Source organism: Phasianus colchicus, chromosome 5 (assembly GCF_987193195.1).
Source record: "Phasianus colchicus chromosome 5, bPhaCol1.hap1.1, whole genome shotgun sequence".
NCBI lineage: Eukaryota > Metazoa > Chordata > Aves > Galliformes > Phasianidae > Phasianus > Phasianus colchicus.
Window position 1 is genome coordinate 47,457,862 of NC_143440.1, and position 19,427 is coordinate 47,477,288.

A 19,427-nucleotide genomic window follows, 5' to 3' on the forward strand; every position below is an offset into this window, starting at 1 on the left:
GCTACATCACCCTCCCCCAGGTGGAGTTCAATACATTCTAGCTGCTCTCTCACATAAAGAGCAACTCCACCACCCCGCCTCACCAGCCGATCTTTCCTAAAAAGCACATAGCCCTCCATGACAACATTCCAGTCATGCGAGCTGTCCCACCACGTCTCCGTGATCGCAATGAGATCATGGCCTTGCGACCGCACACAGATCTCCAACTCTTCCTGTTTATTTCCCATGCTGCGCGCATTAGTGTATAGACACTTTAGGGAAGCAGCACCCCCCTGCCTCTCTCCATCACTTTGAACTCCACCCTTTTCACCCATCGAACTCCATTTTGAGCCACGAACTACCCGCTCAATCCCAGTGGCCCTCATTCTGTCCCCTTCCCCCTTCATACCTAGTTTAAACACCTTTCAATGAGCCCTGCCAGTTCCTGGGCTAGGATCCTCTTACCCCTTATCATCAAGCCCAACCCCCCTGCTAAAGCAGGTACCCTACGATAGGTCACATAGGTAGGCATCCAGCTGAGTCTTGAATATCTCCATAGAAGGAGACTCCACAACCTCTCTGGGCAACCTGTTCCAGTGTTCTGTCATTCTCATTGTATAGAGTTTCTTCCTCATGTTTGTATGGAATTTCCTGTGTTCATTGCTCCTTATCCTATTGCTACACAGCACCAGAAGAGTCTGGCCTTATCCACTTAACTCTCACCTCCTTTTAGATATTTATAAACGTTGATCAGATCCCCAGTCACTCAGCCCACTTTGCTTTGCAGGAAGATTATTGCAGTTTCACAGAAACATTTCACACAAATAGAAGGGAACAAACATCCCAGGGCAGTCACTCATTTTCCTCTCAGCTTCTTTCCTTCTCCTGCTGCTCCTTCCTCCTGGTTTCCTGGCTTGTGACATCAGCACCACACCTTCCAAGATATCACTACTAAACAGTCTTGCTTGATGTTGCTATCTCTGTGTGTCTCAGATTTAAATTGAAAACCTCTTTCTTGCCCAGGGCTCTATTTTCTCTGCTGATCCTTTTTCTGACCCCAGTGGCACCAGCTGTTGAGCATCATATTTCTCCCAAAGCCAAAGCAGCTGCAGGGTGTTTTCTGTTCAATACCTGGTGTGATTGCCCTTTTTCCTATCAGCCCTTCTCCCTCCCTTAGTTAAAGCTTACCAGAAATACAGCTGCAATTTGCAATTGTAATACCCTTGCCAATCAGCAGGATTTTGTGCTTTTTGTTGTTTGTTTGTGGGGCTTTTTGTACTTTTGGAGACAAAAGATCTTGGGGAGGAAAAAGTCAGTATATCTCTCAGTGACACCTCTGAGGATTTTTGACAAAGCTGCTTAGAAAAAGCAAATATCTGGCTTACTGTATGGAGAAATCACATTTTTCCTGCAGTGTTCATCCTAACATCCAGAGCTTATGACGTCACAGCTGGTCTAATTGAACTTTTGCAGCATTCTGTAATGATGCTCTCCAATTATCCTGTCCATTTGTAATTCTGCATTTTTAAGCTGTTTTTTTTTTTTTTTCTTGTGGTTGTTGTTGCTGTTGTTTCAGGAGATTAGAAGATCCCTGGTAGACACAGGTAGATCTGGTGAGGCATTCTGGTAACCTCACCTTTTTTACCATCATAGCAGATGCAGCTATTCTAACTGTGAGATTCCTGACTAGGGCAGCTGCCCCCAGACTAGGCAGCATGGCTGTGTGAGCAGGCACTCTCCCCACTATGACTAAGAGCAGGCTTCAAAGAAATGTTGGAAGGAAAAAAAAAAAAGAAAAAAAAAAGCAGGAAAATATGAGTCATCTCTAAAATGTCAGTTTGCATGCATCTTTAAGCAGCATATAATTATTTTTATATACATGTTTAATTGATTTTTCTTCATGTTTCATCTGGGTCTACATTTGTTTGTCATTTTCCTTGCTGGGTGTAGCATCAGGCTGCTACCATGTCTGTAGCTGTTCTAGCAGTGGGAAGCTCTTGAAGGAAACAGTGATGAATGTGGCTGCCCTGAAAACCTCTCTAGGGTGTAGACTGCAGTCTAAGGGGTTTCTGTGGTGAAAATACATCCCTTAGCACAGCTGCCTGTAGCGCCCATAACTGAAACTCCTCAACAGGGCAAAGCTTCAGCTTTCGGAGCTGCTGGACCTACAACCCCAATACCCACCTCTGGTTAGAAATCTTGTTGCCACCAGAATCCATTGTAAAAACAAAAAGCAGGTGGCTAGGATTGCAATTTGCAGCTGGTAGTAATTGGAGGCAGCTGAGAAAAGGGCGAGGGTATTTTCCCTATTGTTCTATCTCAATGGGTGAGACAAAGGACTTTTTGAGCTGTGTAGGTTAGGTTTCAGTACTTAAAGGGAGCCTACAAAGAGGAGGGGAATCAACTCTTTGAAAGGGTGAGTGACAGCAGGACAAGGGGAAATGGTTTTAAGCTGAGGGAAGGGAGATTTAGGTTGGACGTCAGGGGGAAATTCTTTACGGAGAGAGTGGTGAGGTGCTGGAACAGGCTGCCCAGGGAGGTTGTGGATGCCCCGTCCCTGGAGGTGTTCAAGGCCAAATTGGATGGGGCCCTGGGCAGTTTGGTCTAGCATTAGGTGGAATGGTTGGTGGCCCTGTGTGTGGCAGGGGGGTTGGAGATTCATGATCCTTGAGGTCCCTTCCAACCCTGGCAATTCTGTGATTCTGTGAAGAAAGCAAAGCATTTTTGTTTGGAGAAGAAATAATAGAGAGTACTTTTGTGATTAGGAGGAAAGTTGTGTCTTAGGGTATTATTATTATTTTTTTTAACCTTCCACTTTATTGAAGAGACAAAGGCTCTCGCTACTCTGGAAAGGTAAGTTCTTAAAAGCATATGCTGAAGATGTAGTTTGCGCATGAAGGGTAAGAGGAGTCTGTGGCTTCCCCTTCTAGTATAGCCTGAGCTATGCTGGAGAGAAGACAGTTTCCTGCAGGAAACCATGGCATTACTTTCAACTATGAAAATATTTATTGCTGTTGCACGTGAGCTGAACTCACAAAAATCTGTGGCTTTTTCTCATCTAAATGAGCATGTGTTATTGGAGACTCCTATAGCTGCTGCTGCTATATGGTGGCAGGCAGATGAGAACGATCTTCTCTCCTGGGTTGGGATGCTGTGGAAGTCAAACACGTGAAGGTATCCCAGGCCAAGTGTGTACCCTCTTATTTCACCTGCATGGATCTGGTGGCCACTCACAGCTAACTGGTGTCTTTCATAATGTTTTCTGCCTGACATCTGTGATAAGGGTTTGCTTTTCTGAATTCTGGCATCTGATTTAATTCTTTTAACAATTTGACTCCTAAGTGCTTTAATCTAGTGGCATAAAACTATCAAATCTAATAAAGTTGAGTAAATTAGGTAATATCAGCTCTCAGTCAGATGCTCAACGTTTTTTGAGAATGCTTCTCTTTACACTCAGTTGTAAAACCAAAATAACCTACTTCAGCACATTAGTGTCTCAAGGAATGAAACTAACTTAAGCAGAAGAAAAATCCTGTCTGCTACTTGTTCTGGCATTTTCCTATAATTTCTGAGCACAGCAGGCTCACCACTGGACATCTCCCCTTGTCTTCTCTCTGCCTTCTCATCAGCCCCATTTCAAGGTTTTCTTTCACGCCTTTAAGCATAGCCTTTCCTTTATAAGAAATTTGGTTTTGTTTCTTGGTAAATATTTTGCTTGGACATAACCCATGCACTTTGGGGCATTAATGTTTTGTATTGTTTTGTCTTCTAATGTGTTTTTGAAATTAGTAGCTTTTGGTATCGTACCTCTCATTACCTGTGATGTCTCTCCATTCTCTATGCCTGTCTTATAATGGAGACTTGACCCTTTCTTTGTGACATCCTTTCTTGCTTTTTACTTTCTGTATTTTTTAAAGACATAAATAGTAATTTTTCATTCTTGAATATTTCTAAAACTGAAAATGCATTGTAAAACTTCCTTTTTCCTGTCTGTTGATGGATTGGCAGAAGCATGGAGAAGTTCTGTCTTTTTAATAGGTCCACTTACAGCTACAGAATTCAGTTCTAGGTGCTGTATCACTTGTAAATTAAATACTTACACCCACTTCATAGTGACTGCAGATGGCACCTTGGGTTATTCTATGATCTCCATCTATTTGCAAGATGAATGGTCTTCTTCCTGTTTACACAAAGTATCACAAGTTATGTCTTCATTTTTTCTGGAAGAAGCTAGCAAGCCTATGGCAACCTATACTCTGTGCACAAAGATCCTTACCCTCACATATATGAAATGAAATCAGGAGTTTCAGAAATGTAGTATCCAGACAAGAAAAAATGGAAGAAGTCTTGAACTGCCAAGATAAAAAGGTGGAAAAAAATATTCCACTGACTATAATCACATGAGAAATAATCAAATTAGTATTGGGAAAACTTCCTGACTTGTCATATGTGTTAAGATATTACTTATGTACAAAGAAAACACAGATGCATATATTTTATCTATTAAGAAAAAGAAAAATATATATATTTCTCTTTTTCAACACTCTTTGGTTCAGCGTTTCCATTTCTGAAAGATGCTCTTACAGTGTATTAAGCACTGTAGACAATTCAGTACAGATTGGCCACCATCAAAGAGCTGAGCTTGACATCTATCTGTATCACCGCAAATTGAGGGAAAGATAATGTGCTGCCATTCTCCACAGAGGTGGCAAAAAGATAGAAGACTTGCTATGAAATCTAGTTACTATGTTTAGTTAAAATTTTTGAACCTCATTTGACTCGGTTCTCCATACACTTAACCAAATGGGCAGAAATTATTCTATGATTGCTAAAATATACTTGACCATGAAAGTCACACTGTTCAACCTGTGCATGTTTAACAAAGATAGGTTTGATTGGTCCTTCAGACTTAGCCTGTTTTGGCAGTAGTCCATTTAATTCAGATTAATATGTACGCTGGTGGTTTATCAAAAATGATATGTTGAGCACTGGCAATGTGCAAGCCACTTGAAAATGTTGTATGGCCCTCCTGAGACCTGCTGCTTCTTCCTGTGACATGGCTTCCTATTGCAGTGACACTGATGGCTCCTTTTTTGGCAAATAAGTATTTGCCAGGTTGTGGGATGGGTCAAGCCAACTGTTCTTTGTGGCTTCTGTCATCATTGCTGATCTGAATGTCTACTTCATGGAGATATAGGGAAAAGGGAGGACTTGTAGATTGACAGTCTACAGGTCCATTGAGAGCATGCAGAACTGGAAATAAGTACTGTGTTGCTCCTTTCTCTCCCTCCTGCTTTGATTTGGGAACCCATGGGTCGCTGCTGTGAAAAACTGGACTCCTTACATCTACATTCTCCTCTGCAAACAGAGGACACAGCAAACAAGCAGAATCCATCCCAGCAGAGTTTCTTGCAGAGTAAGATGCCAACCAGACATAGAGTGCTTTCCCCCATGGCGTGAAATATTGTCTGAGGGAGAATCTGTGGAGGATTGCTTGTCATCTAATTGCATTATTTTTCAACCACATGAGCAATAAATATTTAAAGTCTGGTTGTAGGCAATGTAACACTCTGTAAATATGCGGTTCTGAATACAGAAGTGAGAGGCAGATATTTTTTTTAAGAGGAAACAAATACATCTGTTTGGCATAAACTGTCCTCCTCCCCATTCTGTAAGGAAGAATATGTTGAGGCAATTTTGGATGAATGAAGGGGAAACTAAAGGGAAAAAAGTATTGCTGAATATTTATTGCTACCTCCTGGCTATGCCCTGTTTTTTTCCATTTGTCAGATTGAAGTATTAGCTCACAACCTACAAAGGAAAGACAGAGATTGAGAGAGGAAACTGAGAAAACCGAAGATCTTCATTCTTAGTACTTCTTGTTCTCTCCCTTCTTGTCACCACCATACTCACTTCCATGATGGAGAAACTATGGTCAATAATAGAGACAGGCAGCAGTACAGGAGTTTCTGCCAGGTTCTCTGTTTTCTGTACAGCATCGCTTGAAGTTGCATTATTCTGAGTATTTTGGTTTTACACAAATATTCATTTGTTTGTGGAAACTGAGACTGACAATTCTGTTGATCTTGAAGATGTAGGGCCCATACCAGCAAGAGGTGAGGGGGCCAGCATTAAGGAAGAGGTTGAATGACAAGGTTGAAATGCACTTCAAGTATCATTAGACTCTGGAAAAAAGCAGTCTAAGTGTGAAAATAAATCCCAACCTTTTCCAGTGCCTTGTGTTATGGTCAAACTAGACTTACTGCCTTTGAAAGGAAAAAAGTACTCTAACATTGACCAAAGGAAGATCTGTTCTCACAGCTGACTTAAGTGGAGTAGTGTGGAGCTGTGAGAAGAGGATCTCATTCTGCATTTTGCTCTCACTAGCTTTCCTGTTGCTTTTCAAGAAATTTTCTATATTTTTTGAAATGTTTTTATGAGGTGCCTTTGAAACTAACTTGGTGATTTGACTTGTGGTCTGTTTCCACTCTGTGAGATACAGTTAATAAGAAATGATTAGCAAAATATAATGGTGTGTATTTCATCTCACCACTGTGCTGGTTCTAAAATCCTCTTAGTGAACAAAAACCCTAGTGGTCCTCTCAGAACAAGCTATTATCAATCAAGTTTTATCTAACAAGAAAAGTTTTCTTTTCAGAAAGCCCTAGAGAGGCATAGTGTAATATTTATTGTGTGGCTGGCAGTATACTTCTGCCTGAGGGATGGACTGCAATTACAGCATGGTAAATATTTTATTAGAACAAAGCAAAACTGCATAGGAAGTAGCCATCTCTTTATTTAAAACATTTATTAAAATACAATGTTAGAATCTACATGGGAATAATTCTTTCTGCCCAATCTACCAACTATGCTGCAATTTTGGTCAGACATTTTGTTATTACAAAACCTTGAATATTAGAGCAATCTATCTTCTCCTCTGAGAAAGATGGACCTCTTAAAACAGGCAGATTAAAATTAGTCTACATCGATATCCATGACAAAATCCTGGCTGCATTAAGAAAGTAAGAATAGGGGAAGGAGAGTCTAGCACACTTACGAAGTTCCTTCTCTTCAGAATAATGGTGTAAATGTAATACATAACATAACTTACCTGAACATAAATAAGTGCAATCTGCATAAAAGAGTAGGAATTGTTCACTTCACTTCTGCAAAATTATGTATGCATAGGATTGGATAGTTTTCTGTATTAAGCATCATCTTACTTTCATCTCTTTCAAAGTTGCCCACTTCTCTGGGCACTGAAAAATGACATAGCAACCACTTTCTTGAGCGCTCATTTACCCTACTGCAACAATTTTCTTAGAGAGGAGATCTAAAAGCAAGTATAAAGAATGAAGTTCCAATGAACAGTAAAATAGCAATATCTCTTTTTCAGTAAAAGCTATCTTTCTGCTAGGGGACCATATTTATATAATTTTTAAAATATAATAATCTTCTGGAAGGCTGTGGTGAGGTGCTAGGTCCTACAATGGTAACAGTTTTCTTGCTTCTTCAAAGACTAAAAGAAATAGATCATCTCCTCACTGCACTAGTCATAGGAAGACCAGGTCTAATTAGAGTCTGTTTTTTGTAATTATTGAGTGGTACTTCCTCCATTTCAGGCTTCCAGACAATGGATCACCTTTCCCATGGTATCTCTTCTTTCACTAGCAGAAGTTTGCTCAATGTCTTTCTCTCACTGGGCTCCTGGTCAGTCATTCCTTACTAGCAGCAAGAGCACTACCTACTTTGCTTTGAATGATTTGTAGGTTAGACTTGCAATTTCAGAGTAGAGAATAACTGTCCCTCCACTGCATGCCATGGTCATGTAGGATTGTGAAGCAGACTTCTCTGCGGAGCATCCCAAGCCAGCCTAACCTCCCTCCTGTGGCAGAGGCTCCATTTCACCCTCGATGTCTTCCTTAGTCGTTAACAAAGTTTCCAAGCTACTCGATACCTCTAGATGTACAAAACTGTTTCTCACAGTTAGTGTTAGATCAGTGCTAACCTCATAGCATGCCTTCCCATCTGTGCTAGCTGCTGTCTCTGCCACTTTGCAATGATCATTTACATGGAACTGTGAACTTGCCTCTGGGTGTTGCCATGCCCATATGAGTGGTTACCAACTCTATAAGTTGTTGTGATCTGAAAAGAAGTAGGATGACTTTCAATGGGAAGAGTGAACCAATAAGATTTTTGGCTTAGTTGGTCCAGGGTATTTCATTGTCTTGTTCTCATGGTTTGTCTCGGTGCCTTGAATTCTGATGGGAACTTCAACAATACTGGAAAGCTGGCACTCTGCAAAAGTTAATGTATGGTGAAACCTGTCTCTAGAGAGCCCTTACCATTCTTGATGTTACAAGTGTACAGATACTGAGAAGCTGTGTTTTCTTGTTTAAAGCTATGCCTGTTTATTACCCTGACAAAGGAATGCTATGGTAGATCAGCTTTAAGGCATAAAATCACCATTCATTGCGTATGGCAAAACTTTGGTCCTAAAATGCAGCATCAGCTACAACATCCAAAATTCATTTAGATTATATTCTGGTTTCCTTTGGGTGGCCTCCAAATGTTGAGGATGTGACTCTAAAGCATTCTGGTGAGAGTTGTAAAAATAAGCAAACCTATCTCAAGCGAATCTCCAAAATGTACTCCTAAAGCTGTGTTTCTGTTCTGTGTGGTACAGGGGACTGAGCAGATATAGACAAGCCAAGACATTTCTGTGGGACTGTGCTCTGGCCCATCTTTGTACTTGACCCTAGTACATGTCAAGTTCGTGTACAAATAGATTTGTCAGAGTTTGCGTAGAGTCCTGTGCCAGGAAACACAATAAAGCTTTGTCTTCCTAATGTTGCTTTCTGTCAATAAGAAATTGGAGTTGTGAAATCTCACAGAAATAGATTAAAACAATCCTACTGTATTTAAAAGCAGTGATGGATAACTACAAATATGTAATGATCAACAGCAAAATAACTGAAGTAGCATTTTAGATTTAAGTTAGCACAACGTGGTAAAGACAAGAATGTTTAGGTCTTTTTTGCTTCCTGTGAGGTTTATGAGCATGTATTAAACAGAAAGGGGACCCTGGAGTTGCATTCTTCATGGAGTGTTGTTTCGGTGGGACCATTGCCATATCTTTAGCAGCATCCCTTAATGTTGTCTTTCAGTGTCGGGGGAAACTTTTCACTGAGAATGTGATGAGGCACTGGCATGGACTGTACAGACAGGTTGTGGGTGCCTCATTCCTGGAGGTATTCAAGGCCAGGCTGGATGGGACACTGAGCAGCTTGATCTGGTGGGTGGAAGCCAAGCCATGGCAGGAGTTGAAACCCAGGCCACTCTATGATAAGGATGCTAAGAATTCCAAAGACCTCTACAACTCATGGTTTGCAGCAGTGTTTAATGCTTTAAGTGGTTGTTGATCTAATTCATTTGTAACAATCGTGTGATGCAGCACTCCTAAATTTTGTAAGCTGAAATTGTTCCTGTAAAATCAAGCAGTTGAACAGCTGGCTACTGGAACAGTGCCCTGGTATGCCTTTTTGATTGTGAATTTCTATCTTTGTGCTTGTTTGGATTTTGTTAGAAAAATTTTTACATCCAAGCTCACGTAAAAGTCATATGTCAACCAATTACCAGAGGTTATTCAAAGGTTATATCTGAAGTACTCATGTGAGATGTGAAGGGAGTGTTTCATTCATTGGTAATGGTTGCTGAATGAAGGCTTGAAAATCCTAAAGGAACCATCAGAATAGATTTGAACTTCTGCACTGTGGGAATAGTGCTGCAGTTTCAAAGTGTGACCTTGACAGAAACAGCAGGTAGTTGTGTTCACACTTTCTGAAGTATGAGGGACACGTTTCCATAATTCACTGAAGGTGCTTTTCCTGTGGCTGGCAGGTTGACAGCAATTAATTACCTTAATATTTACTTGGAGTTCTGAGGCTGCACCAAGTGATTAAAGATACTTCTGGAAATTAGGGGATTTGTTTGCACTCCTTCCTCTAATTGTTTGCTAAATAATTTACCATCATTGTGTTTCAAATCCTTGCGTACTGCAAATAGTACTTAAATAATTTGGATTAATGCAGAGGGAAGTCAATGCAAATGTATAAGGAGTGTGTAGCAGAGGAAGAAATCGGCATCCCTGAGTTTTAGAGGCAGAAGTTAAGATGAATGTAAGCATCTCTGTAACCTAAATAGATGGTGATAGAATATACATGGTTCATGGAAAAGTACTGTAATGTTTCAGACAGACCTGCAAGATCAAGCTTCATTATGTGGATGTTAAGTGGACTATTATGAACTTAAAGGCTGTAGCAACTTTTGCAACTGCTTGTATTTATGAATATCAAGTAGTATGCTAAATGAGGACCATCCAGAGACCAGCTCTACACCTTCCCATCTGATGCATCTTCCATCACACATTTTTTTTCTCTGTGGTCATAATCTGAAATGTTTTGGGTGTCTTTCCATGTATTTTACAGCATTTTCTTGAAGGTTATCATAATGCCTGCAATATTCAGGGTGTTGTGTAAATGTGATAGATATCCTTTCAGCATGAATTTAATTCACCATATGTTTCACCTCTTAGTTCTTTGCCAATGGAATGGCTCCAATTTGTAAGCATTTTGTGCATTGCTGCTGTCTTTTCTATTGAGAAGAAAAATAAATGTTATACTGAGGATATTTAAACAGAAAATGAAATTTTGAAAATGAGGTAATGATGAAAAAGTTCTAGCTTTGTGATTTCTGGTCTGATTTTAGAGTTGTGTGTTGGAGGGAAACTATGAGTCCCTTACACTTCTGTCATCTTGCTTAATTCCCCCAGAACCTCAATGACTGAGGTAACCTTGTGTGCTCAGTCAAAGGATGAGGCTGAATTCTTTCACACTCATCAGATCATCAAATTGTCTTATATGCAAGTGTCACATTTTGTAATCATTTTTCTTTCCCTTCCTATATACAGAGTGAAAGCCAGAACTTGAAAAACACGCTGATAAAGTGTCATGTTAAAAACAGACCAGCACAGGCAGAACCAAGTCACCTAAAACAACACTGATTCATCTTCAAATGAAATGCGTGCTATCTTGAGCAGATTTCTTACCCTTTCAGCATAGGAAGGCTGGTACATACCAGTGTTCATGAAGCAATGCTTAATAATAATGCTTTCCCTCCAATTACCTTTACAGGTGTCCTTGAAAGTCCTATCATTCTCTTTTCCTTAACAGAGAACTAATCTGGCATCTCTGGCCTTATGAAAGCCAAATACTCAGGTGCTGTGTCCCTGACCAGTCGTGTATCTCTTCTTGCATATTCTGCTTCTATTCTTCCAAATGGCTTTTTCTCTCAAGCATAATTCCCAATAGCTGTGGTTATCTTCCAGCAACTTGTTTATGATGAACATTACAGAAAAGACACAATTACCTATATTTTGCTGCATAAATATTATAGCAGACAAATCCAAGCCAGTCTTGTAAGTTGTGTCACATATACATGTGCCTTCACACCAACGTTGTTGCCCACCACAGGAAAAAGCAAACTGTGCTACTGTTTGCTTGTGAATTTACCTATTAATGTCAGTAGAAACCTCTGCTTTGGTAGAAGGGCTCCCAACCTTTGCAACTTTGTATGCGATACAGCAAAACCCCTCAATTCATAATGATTTACAATGCCTGAGATACTGGTAATGCCCCAGGTGTAGCAAAAAAAAGTGTCAATATGTTTTCTGTTTGCACAGGTGAAAATCAAAGGGCAAGCAGTTCATGACAATTTTTTGTCTCAGATGATTTTCCTGTGTTATCTGAGCATAGGAAGATAATGCAGCAATTTTGATTATACAATATTGAAGCTAAATATTTTTAATTACATCCATATTCCTGTTATAAACCATGCTATCCAAACCTGCTAAACAATCAGAAAAACAACAACAACAACAAAACCACATTGGTTTCAGCCAGATTAATACAGCCAGATTTTTCCAGATGTTATTTGGCTGCTCTTAGTACTTGGCCATCATCTGTTCCCCTTTGCTGTGCACAGTGAGGCTGACAGCTGGGGACAGGAGTTGGGCTTCAGTTGTCCAAACTGAGAGAGATGGTAGTCAGGCTTCCAGACCCTAAAGGCTAATGGAATTTATAATTCCTGACTCCATTAAGGCAGAAAAATAATTCACACATAGGTAGCAGTGCCAACCTTTGGAGGTAGAAGTGCATGACAAGTTCTCAACTCTGGTTGAATATCAAATAAACAAACATTCTGCTACAGAAATCTGCCAAATGGAAATATTACTATGCTATGCACAGACTTGTGCTTGCTATCCATACATTTACCCTTGGTCAAGGCAGAGCTATGCACAGTAGCACGGTAATGGAAATAAAAGACCACATGCTTTGCAACCTGATTATTGCCTCTATATTATAAACAAACACTGTATGTATGCTTCTTGATTCAGTACAGATTCTGAATGCTCAGGAAATTTTGACAGACCCGAGGCCATATTCATTCTTTTTATGTCTAGAAAATAATGAAGTCCTGGAAGAACAAAATAGGCTTTTTATGGATGTTTGATTACATACAGAATAGCAATATTCTGATTTCCTTGGGCAGAATTTGCTAGAGAAACTACACTTATTTTCTGTCCTTCTTTCTTCTGCCTCCAGCTGCTTTCTTCAGAACAGGGCTTTCACTCTGTTGTCTCACCATTACAAAAGCAGTCTTCAGAAGAGTATTTATGCAGAGTAGTACTGCTGCTATCTGTTCGTTGAAGGAAGTATCAGCTCTGCCTTGTTAATCATGAGCACAGTTCTGCTTGTGTCCCTAATCACCTTTGTTTTCCCAAAGTCTAAATATTTAATCAGAATTTTTATCTCACTTGTGCTGTGCATCCACCAGTCTGTCCACCCACGCTTTCTCTTTTCCCTTATCCACAGCAACACAGAACAAGTAGTTGCAGGAACACTACGGTTTTCTATTTTGTGATGTGATTAGAGCTAACTAATAAGGTGCCAATTCTGGCAGAAACACTGCTTGCAGCTGTGGCACTAATAATGCCTCTCTCTCCCAAGGATTCCCTGAATTCTGCTAGGATTGGGCTCCTCCTGCAGAGAGGGTGTTCATTTGGCACATTGTTCTCATAAAGCTTGCTTTTATCATCTGTGCTGCATTTGGCAATTTTGTTTGCCCATGGTCAGCCCATTGCCATTATGGGATGGGATCCAGTAACATGTATTTACTGTAAACTCATCTCCTCATGTTAATTTTTTGTGTTTGAGGGAGGCATTCTGCCTGAGAATAAGAGCAAGTTTTGGATCTCTACGTACAAATCACTCAAACTTTAATTAAAATTGAAAGACTTTATAAAGATCTGTTATTTGCTTATCAGGGTTCCCCAATACCTCTGTTCCTTCTGACATAAGTTAAGGGCTTTTTTTTGCCGTATTGCTTACTTTCACAGGCAACGTTACTTGGCCGGTGCTTCTGAGATTTACACATTGCTGTGTGTATTTTGCTATCTATGCATCTACCAGAGCAATTCTGCAGTGAATGCTTTCCCCTTGAACAATTTCGGCTACTTGCTTAAGCTACATCTTAATTTTTTTATTTTTTATTTTTTTGCCCCTTCAAAAAAATTGAAAACAAAGACTGGGACACCAGATTAGCTGTATTATTAGAGCACAACAAATACGCCTGTGTGATTCCTTCATGGAGTGGGTATTGAGGACACGCTTAAAACATTTAAGAGATGTCGTTTACGAAGTGTCTCACTGCTGAACCTTTAACTGTCTGGGGATTTGCTACGTGTCAAAATTAATACTAAACAGCAACCTATATTATGGAGTTATTGGAAAAGCCAGTTTACAGATCCTTACGTTCTAACTATATTTGCACAATATTACAATATTAAAAAATTGTTTAGATTTCTTTAGCAAATTGCCTTGATCTCATCTATGATACTCTTTTAAAATGGCACAAATTCACTCTACGCTTTAAAACACCCATGCTGAAAGTTTTATACGTCAGAGCTTCCCTTTAGCTTCTATAAGTGCCATTACAGCGCCCAAAGGAACGGTGTGGTCTGGAAGCACTTCTAAAAGCCTAACAGCACGGGAAACATGTTAGATCTAGAAGTAGGAACTGATGAAAGCATCCCATGTTCTCACTTTGTTTTGTTTTTTGAAAACTTTATCTATGGGACATGTGTTCTAACTGAATCATATACCCGTTTGACTCCTTATTCTGTTGGAGAACCAAGTGCCCAGTTTCATCTCTCAGAGTGAGCCTTGGTTAGGGGAAGTGCAGACTTATCACAGGATGTTGAATTACTCAAGGAATTGTTGCCCACATAAACAGGAATGGGCATGTTAGGAGAAGTGCATCCTCAGGCTATTCACGTGTAGCTGTCTATTGACCAGTTTGTCTCAGAGAAGAGAGCGTGGAGCACCAAATGACACCATTGATTCTGTTGTGGTCAGAATTTTCACAGAACTAAGCCTGTTCTTCACTGCAAAATCCTTAGGCAGAAAATGATCTAGAAATTAAAATGATTGTTTCAGAAGGTTCAGCTGTACAGAACTGTGTACTGTGATTTAATTCTAGATGTCTCCACTTGCACGCTGTTAAACTAAAGGATTGCTTTCTTTATAAGCTCTCATATGAGTGAAGTTATTTTTTTTTTACTGCTAGATTCAGTGATCTAATGCATCTTTCACATTTATAAATGCTAGATATAGCAACTCTGTGCCAGGGGTTTTCTAACTATAAATATTTTGGTATGTGCACAACAAAAATCTCTGCAATAAAATTACAAACAACTTCATAATAAAGACTTATATTCACATGGTGTGCTAAATTATGTCCAAATTTCAAAATGGATCTCAGTGGTTTTGTAATTTGTGTTAGGAACAAATTTTATCCTTGGTTTTGAAAGAAAAAAAGAAAAAGAAAGCCTGAGGTAGGCTTTTAGAAAGTTCTCACACAGAGCAGAAAAGTGAAGCAGAGAAATGGAGTACTCAATGGAACCATGCTGTGCTGAACATTGACTACTTCACAAAGCAATGTCACAGCATTGAAATTAGTCAGTTTTTTCAGCTTTTCTGGTCTGAATGCTGAACCACTATGCAGGCCCGTTAAAGGCAGCAGTTTCATTATTATTAGTTGTACTTGTTAATAGAAAAGCACGCTAGGGCACTGACAGAGTACCTCTGACTGACTGTGGCAGAAATTGCCTGAGACTCTCGTGTCAGAATATTTTTCCATATACGCTCTTACTCAAATACAAGTGACAAAAGCAGTGGTAGTAAGCTATATACTATAAATCCCAGAAAGCTGAATGAAACCTGTCTCCTTGCACACATAGAAGATCTCAGTTCTGTTACTGCTCTTGGGGAAGGAAAGAGGGAGGATACTGTTTGTATTTATGTCCATTCCAGAAACAGTGCTCAGACTGAACCAAGAAGCATGGTTTTTCTCATCAAGATTCTACTCTGAATGGTGATTTCTTACATGGCAGGGACATCTGCTGGTGCTGAAGTAACCCTGCAGATCTGAGCAGCTTCTCCCAGAACTCTCCCAGCCTGTGGTCTAGGGGCCCTCACTGCAGGGCTGAAGCTCCCCAAATGGGACGTTGGGCTCTCTATAAGGAGAAGTAAAGTTTTTAGGAAGGTAATTCAAAAAGTTGGGCTTTCTTTTGCAGAAATGTAGTTTAGTTGCACACTGCATGATTTTACCCACTTTTGTTACTTAAAGAGGTTGACGGTGTATGAGAGGTTGAGAGAATTGCCTCAGATTGCACCAGGGAAGGTTCAGATTGGATATTAGGAAAAACTTCTCCAAAACAGGGGTCAGGCACTGGCAGAGGCTGGCCAGGGAGGTTGTGGAGACCCCATCCATGAAGGTGTTCAAGAAGAGTGTAGATGTCGTACTTAAGGTCATGGTTTGGAGGCCAGTATTGGTGTTAGGATCTCAGAGGTCTTTTTCAATCTTTATGGAAAACTGTCAGCCCCACACGAATGGTGAAGAAGGCAGGCTGTACACTTCAAGAGACTGTGACATTTCTCAACGGAAAGCTGAGAGCTGATTTAGTCAATAAATGTCTGGTTGGGAGAACGTGCAAATAGAATGCACCAGACAAAAGTTATTTGTTTCTGTCGTGTTAAGGTCAGAGGTTTAAAAGCAAATCTTGTATGATGAAAAATTGATTAGGAATAATAAAAGATCTTTTTCTGTATACAGGATTTTCCATGGAATAAATCAGAATTTCTAAGAGTAGCCTGGTTTACAATAATATTTCAGCTGTACCAGGAATTCTCTTTGAAGTTAATTGTCCAATAGTTGTGCAGTCATCTTTGACTACACAAATTGATATACATTTTTAGATAAAATCGGACAGTGGTGCTCCAGGAGTGAACCTAAAGCACTCCAGCAACTAATGGGACCAGCTTGTCTACAATTAATATAATATGGACTTTATGTCTTCAGCATCAGCTACTTCACTTGCAGATGCAGCCTCTAGAACTTCCTAATGAAGCTACAGATAGTTAATTCTGTTAAGATCTTCATAGTGCCTGATATATATGTGGGAATTTGTGGATTAAAGCTCTTTGAAAGACAGCCCTTGTTCCACAGGTTTTCCAAGACTCCTAAATTGAGATGACGCAGTGGCATTTGTTGGAAAGATGTCAGAGTGTTTGTTCTATGCTGGCAAACTTTTGTCTTTACAGTTTTTGTTATCCACAGCAGTTTTACCAGTGACTTCAGCAGAAAAAGTTTCAGGTCAAAGACTTTTCTGTTCCCTAATTCCATGGTATTTGTTTACTCAAGATTCAGATTGCGGGTAAAAGGCTGAGATGTAGATCCAAGGCAGAACAGAACTCAGACACCAACCCTCTCTGCTGCACCCTCTGCCTGCAAAAGGCATAATAATAATAGTTTGGAGTACAATTTGTTCTATAGATTACCCTTTATAAATATTACATGCGATATAATCCTGCTTGTTTTAAGGCACCACCAAAATATAAATCATCTACTTACCCAGCTGCAGTGAATTACACCATATGATTAAAATAGGCACTATAAAATTCATGTATGGGTTGGACATAATTAAGCTGGGATTTCAAATTATAAGCATAAGTCTTTGCATTAATGTCTTCAGTAATTCAATTTCCTCCACCGCAGAAGGAAAAACAAAACAAGGTTAGCATTCATGTACCTGCAGAAGTCTCAAAAGAATGTGTTTGTCACGTGTGATGAAGGTATCCAATCTGTTCCTCTAAGTACAGATTCTTTAATGGTTCTTTCAATATTCCCATATAGTTGAAGATGGCTGATTGTGGTACTGGGGTGACTGAGCTATGCTATCCCTATTCTTCCCTATCCCACCTTCATCCTCCAAATTTTATCATGCAGACACATAATAAAAAATGGTAACGGCTGTTCAGTGAAGTGAGTCACAGCAGAGTGGGTTAGGTAGGGTTTACATGAGCTTTGTAGTACTTCGGGGCAAGTCTGATAAACCTCACTATTTGGAGTTTTGTATTTGGAAGTTATTACCAAAAATCTCACAGTCAGTGAGGGGACCCTGCGCAGCCCTGTGTTCCTGTGTCTGGGAAGAGAATTCGTACTTACATCTTATTATATTGAAAACCCTCCGTTGTAATAGTAATATTAATAATACCAACAATAACGATGGTATACTGAAACGCTCTTTTGCAGCTGGAGAAAATTTTCAGTGAAGGGTATGAGGAAGAACGTGCTGGGTGTGTTTAAGCCCCAAAAGCAGCAGAAGGCCTGTAGTTGTCGCCAGGGGGCAGAAGAAGCCCAGGATTGGGGCTGCTGCGCTGTGGCTCTTTCCACTCCGGATTCCTGCTTATACAATCAAACTCATACAATCCTCTTTGACCAAAAATGTAAGCACACGATTTGACGTAGTTATACCCAGCTGTGCTATTAGCTCAGTCTTGAAACACGATGTTTGAAACGAGGGTTGTTTATAGCCTAATGGAGAGATTAGGTCTCTTTGGAAAAGAGATTATCTGCCTCTTGGGAAGGAGGATCTGCAGGAAGCCAGGTGTTTAACACTGTCCTTAGGCACACTCTTCTCTGCTCCTTTAAAAACCAGCTTTAAGACAAGTTCTGTTTCTGGGGGGAGAAGACATCAGTGTAAAACATAACCCTTTCCCCCCCCCCCTTCATCTTTGTACATTCACCTTTTGATTCTGGCACCCAGCATGAATTGTTCTGATACACAACAATAACTTGTTTGTATGCATTCAGCTTTACCTATACAAGTGTCCTTGTCAGTTCTGTCAGCTCTTGTGAGGCCACAGAAAATCCGGAAACATGGGAGCATCCTTTCAGTATCTAATGGGGGGATATAAAGAAAGAAGGGGACAGACTCTTTAGAAGAGTCTGTTGTGATAGGACAAGGGGAAATGGTTTCAAAACAAAGAGAGGAGATTGAGATTGCATATAAGGAAGTTTTTTACAGCATGGACATGACGGACTGGCAACGGTTGCCCAGATTGATGGTGGATGCCTCATCCATAGAGACACTCAAGGTCAGGCTGGATGGGGCTCTGAGCTCCCGACTGAGCTGTTGGTGTCCCTTTTCACTGCAGAGGAGTTGGACTGGATGGCCTTTAAAGGTTCCTTCCACCTCAAACAATGCTGTGATTTCTGTGATTCTTTTCAGGATCACGGTCCAATACTGTTATATTTTAACACTTTGATAATAGCTGACCTTACAGAGATGGCAAGCCTGGAAATCTCTACATTCACAGAAATTATCCCCAGAATTATTTCAAATGACTTCAAAGCATTGTGAGATAGGTATTTTAGCATTAAGTTATATGAATTTTGGATTTTAAAGCTACAATCCAAATCAGAGCCGGTTCCTTCATGCCCACAGCTCTGGATCCAATGGACACATAGCATACCTGACTGCTTCCAGCAGCTTGGAGGAGGAGCTGGCACAGCCCCGTTGGATGGAGTGCAGGATCTGAGCTGTTCCAAACTCATCCAGCAGTTCTGTTCTAGACAAGAATAACCAACCCTTTCAATTGGAGCTCCAAGCATATTGCCAAATAATTTAGCTAATGAATTATTCATTAGGATCAAAGCTTGTAATGATTATTTTTAGAAATTTTTCCACTTACAACTTAAGGAAGAGGACAGACAGACTCCCCAGAGAACTTAGCTGAATCCCCTGCCTAATGTAATACAAGCCTAACAAATCAAATCTTTTCATTAACACAGAACTTAATTTAATGAGGAATGGAATACTATAATTAATAATATATTAAAATGAAAAAAAATATATAACATAGACAACGGCATCACTGGTGAACTTTTGAATGAATCATGTAATAAAAGGGATTCAGCAATCAAAGCCTCTTTTTTGGTGTCATTTGCAGGCTGCCTTGGTGTAAAGAGATATACCTCCCCACACA

At 40.0% G+C, this 19,427-nt stretch overlaps 1 long non-coding RNA gene across 1 annotated transcript; it reads right to left on the bottom strand.

Annotated features, from left to right (window-relative positions):
• Window positions 1–18,257: 18,257 nt before the first annotated feature.
• On the bottom strand, window positions 18,258–19,217 carry LOC149917911 (uncharacterized). Its single transcript, XR_016467339.1, has 3 exons — window positions 19,134–19,217; window positions 18,915–19,010; window positions 18,258–18,339 (listed from the first exon to the last, which is right to left on the bottom strand). It is a non-coding gene; the product is annotated as an uncharacterized LOC149917911 (long non-coding RNA).
• Between the last annotated feature and the right edge of the window lie 210 nt (window positions 19,218–19,427).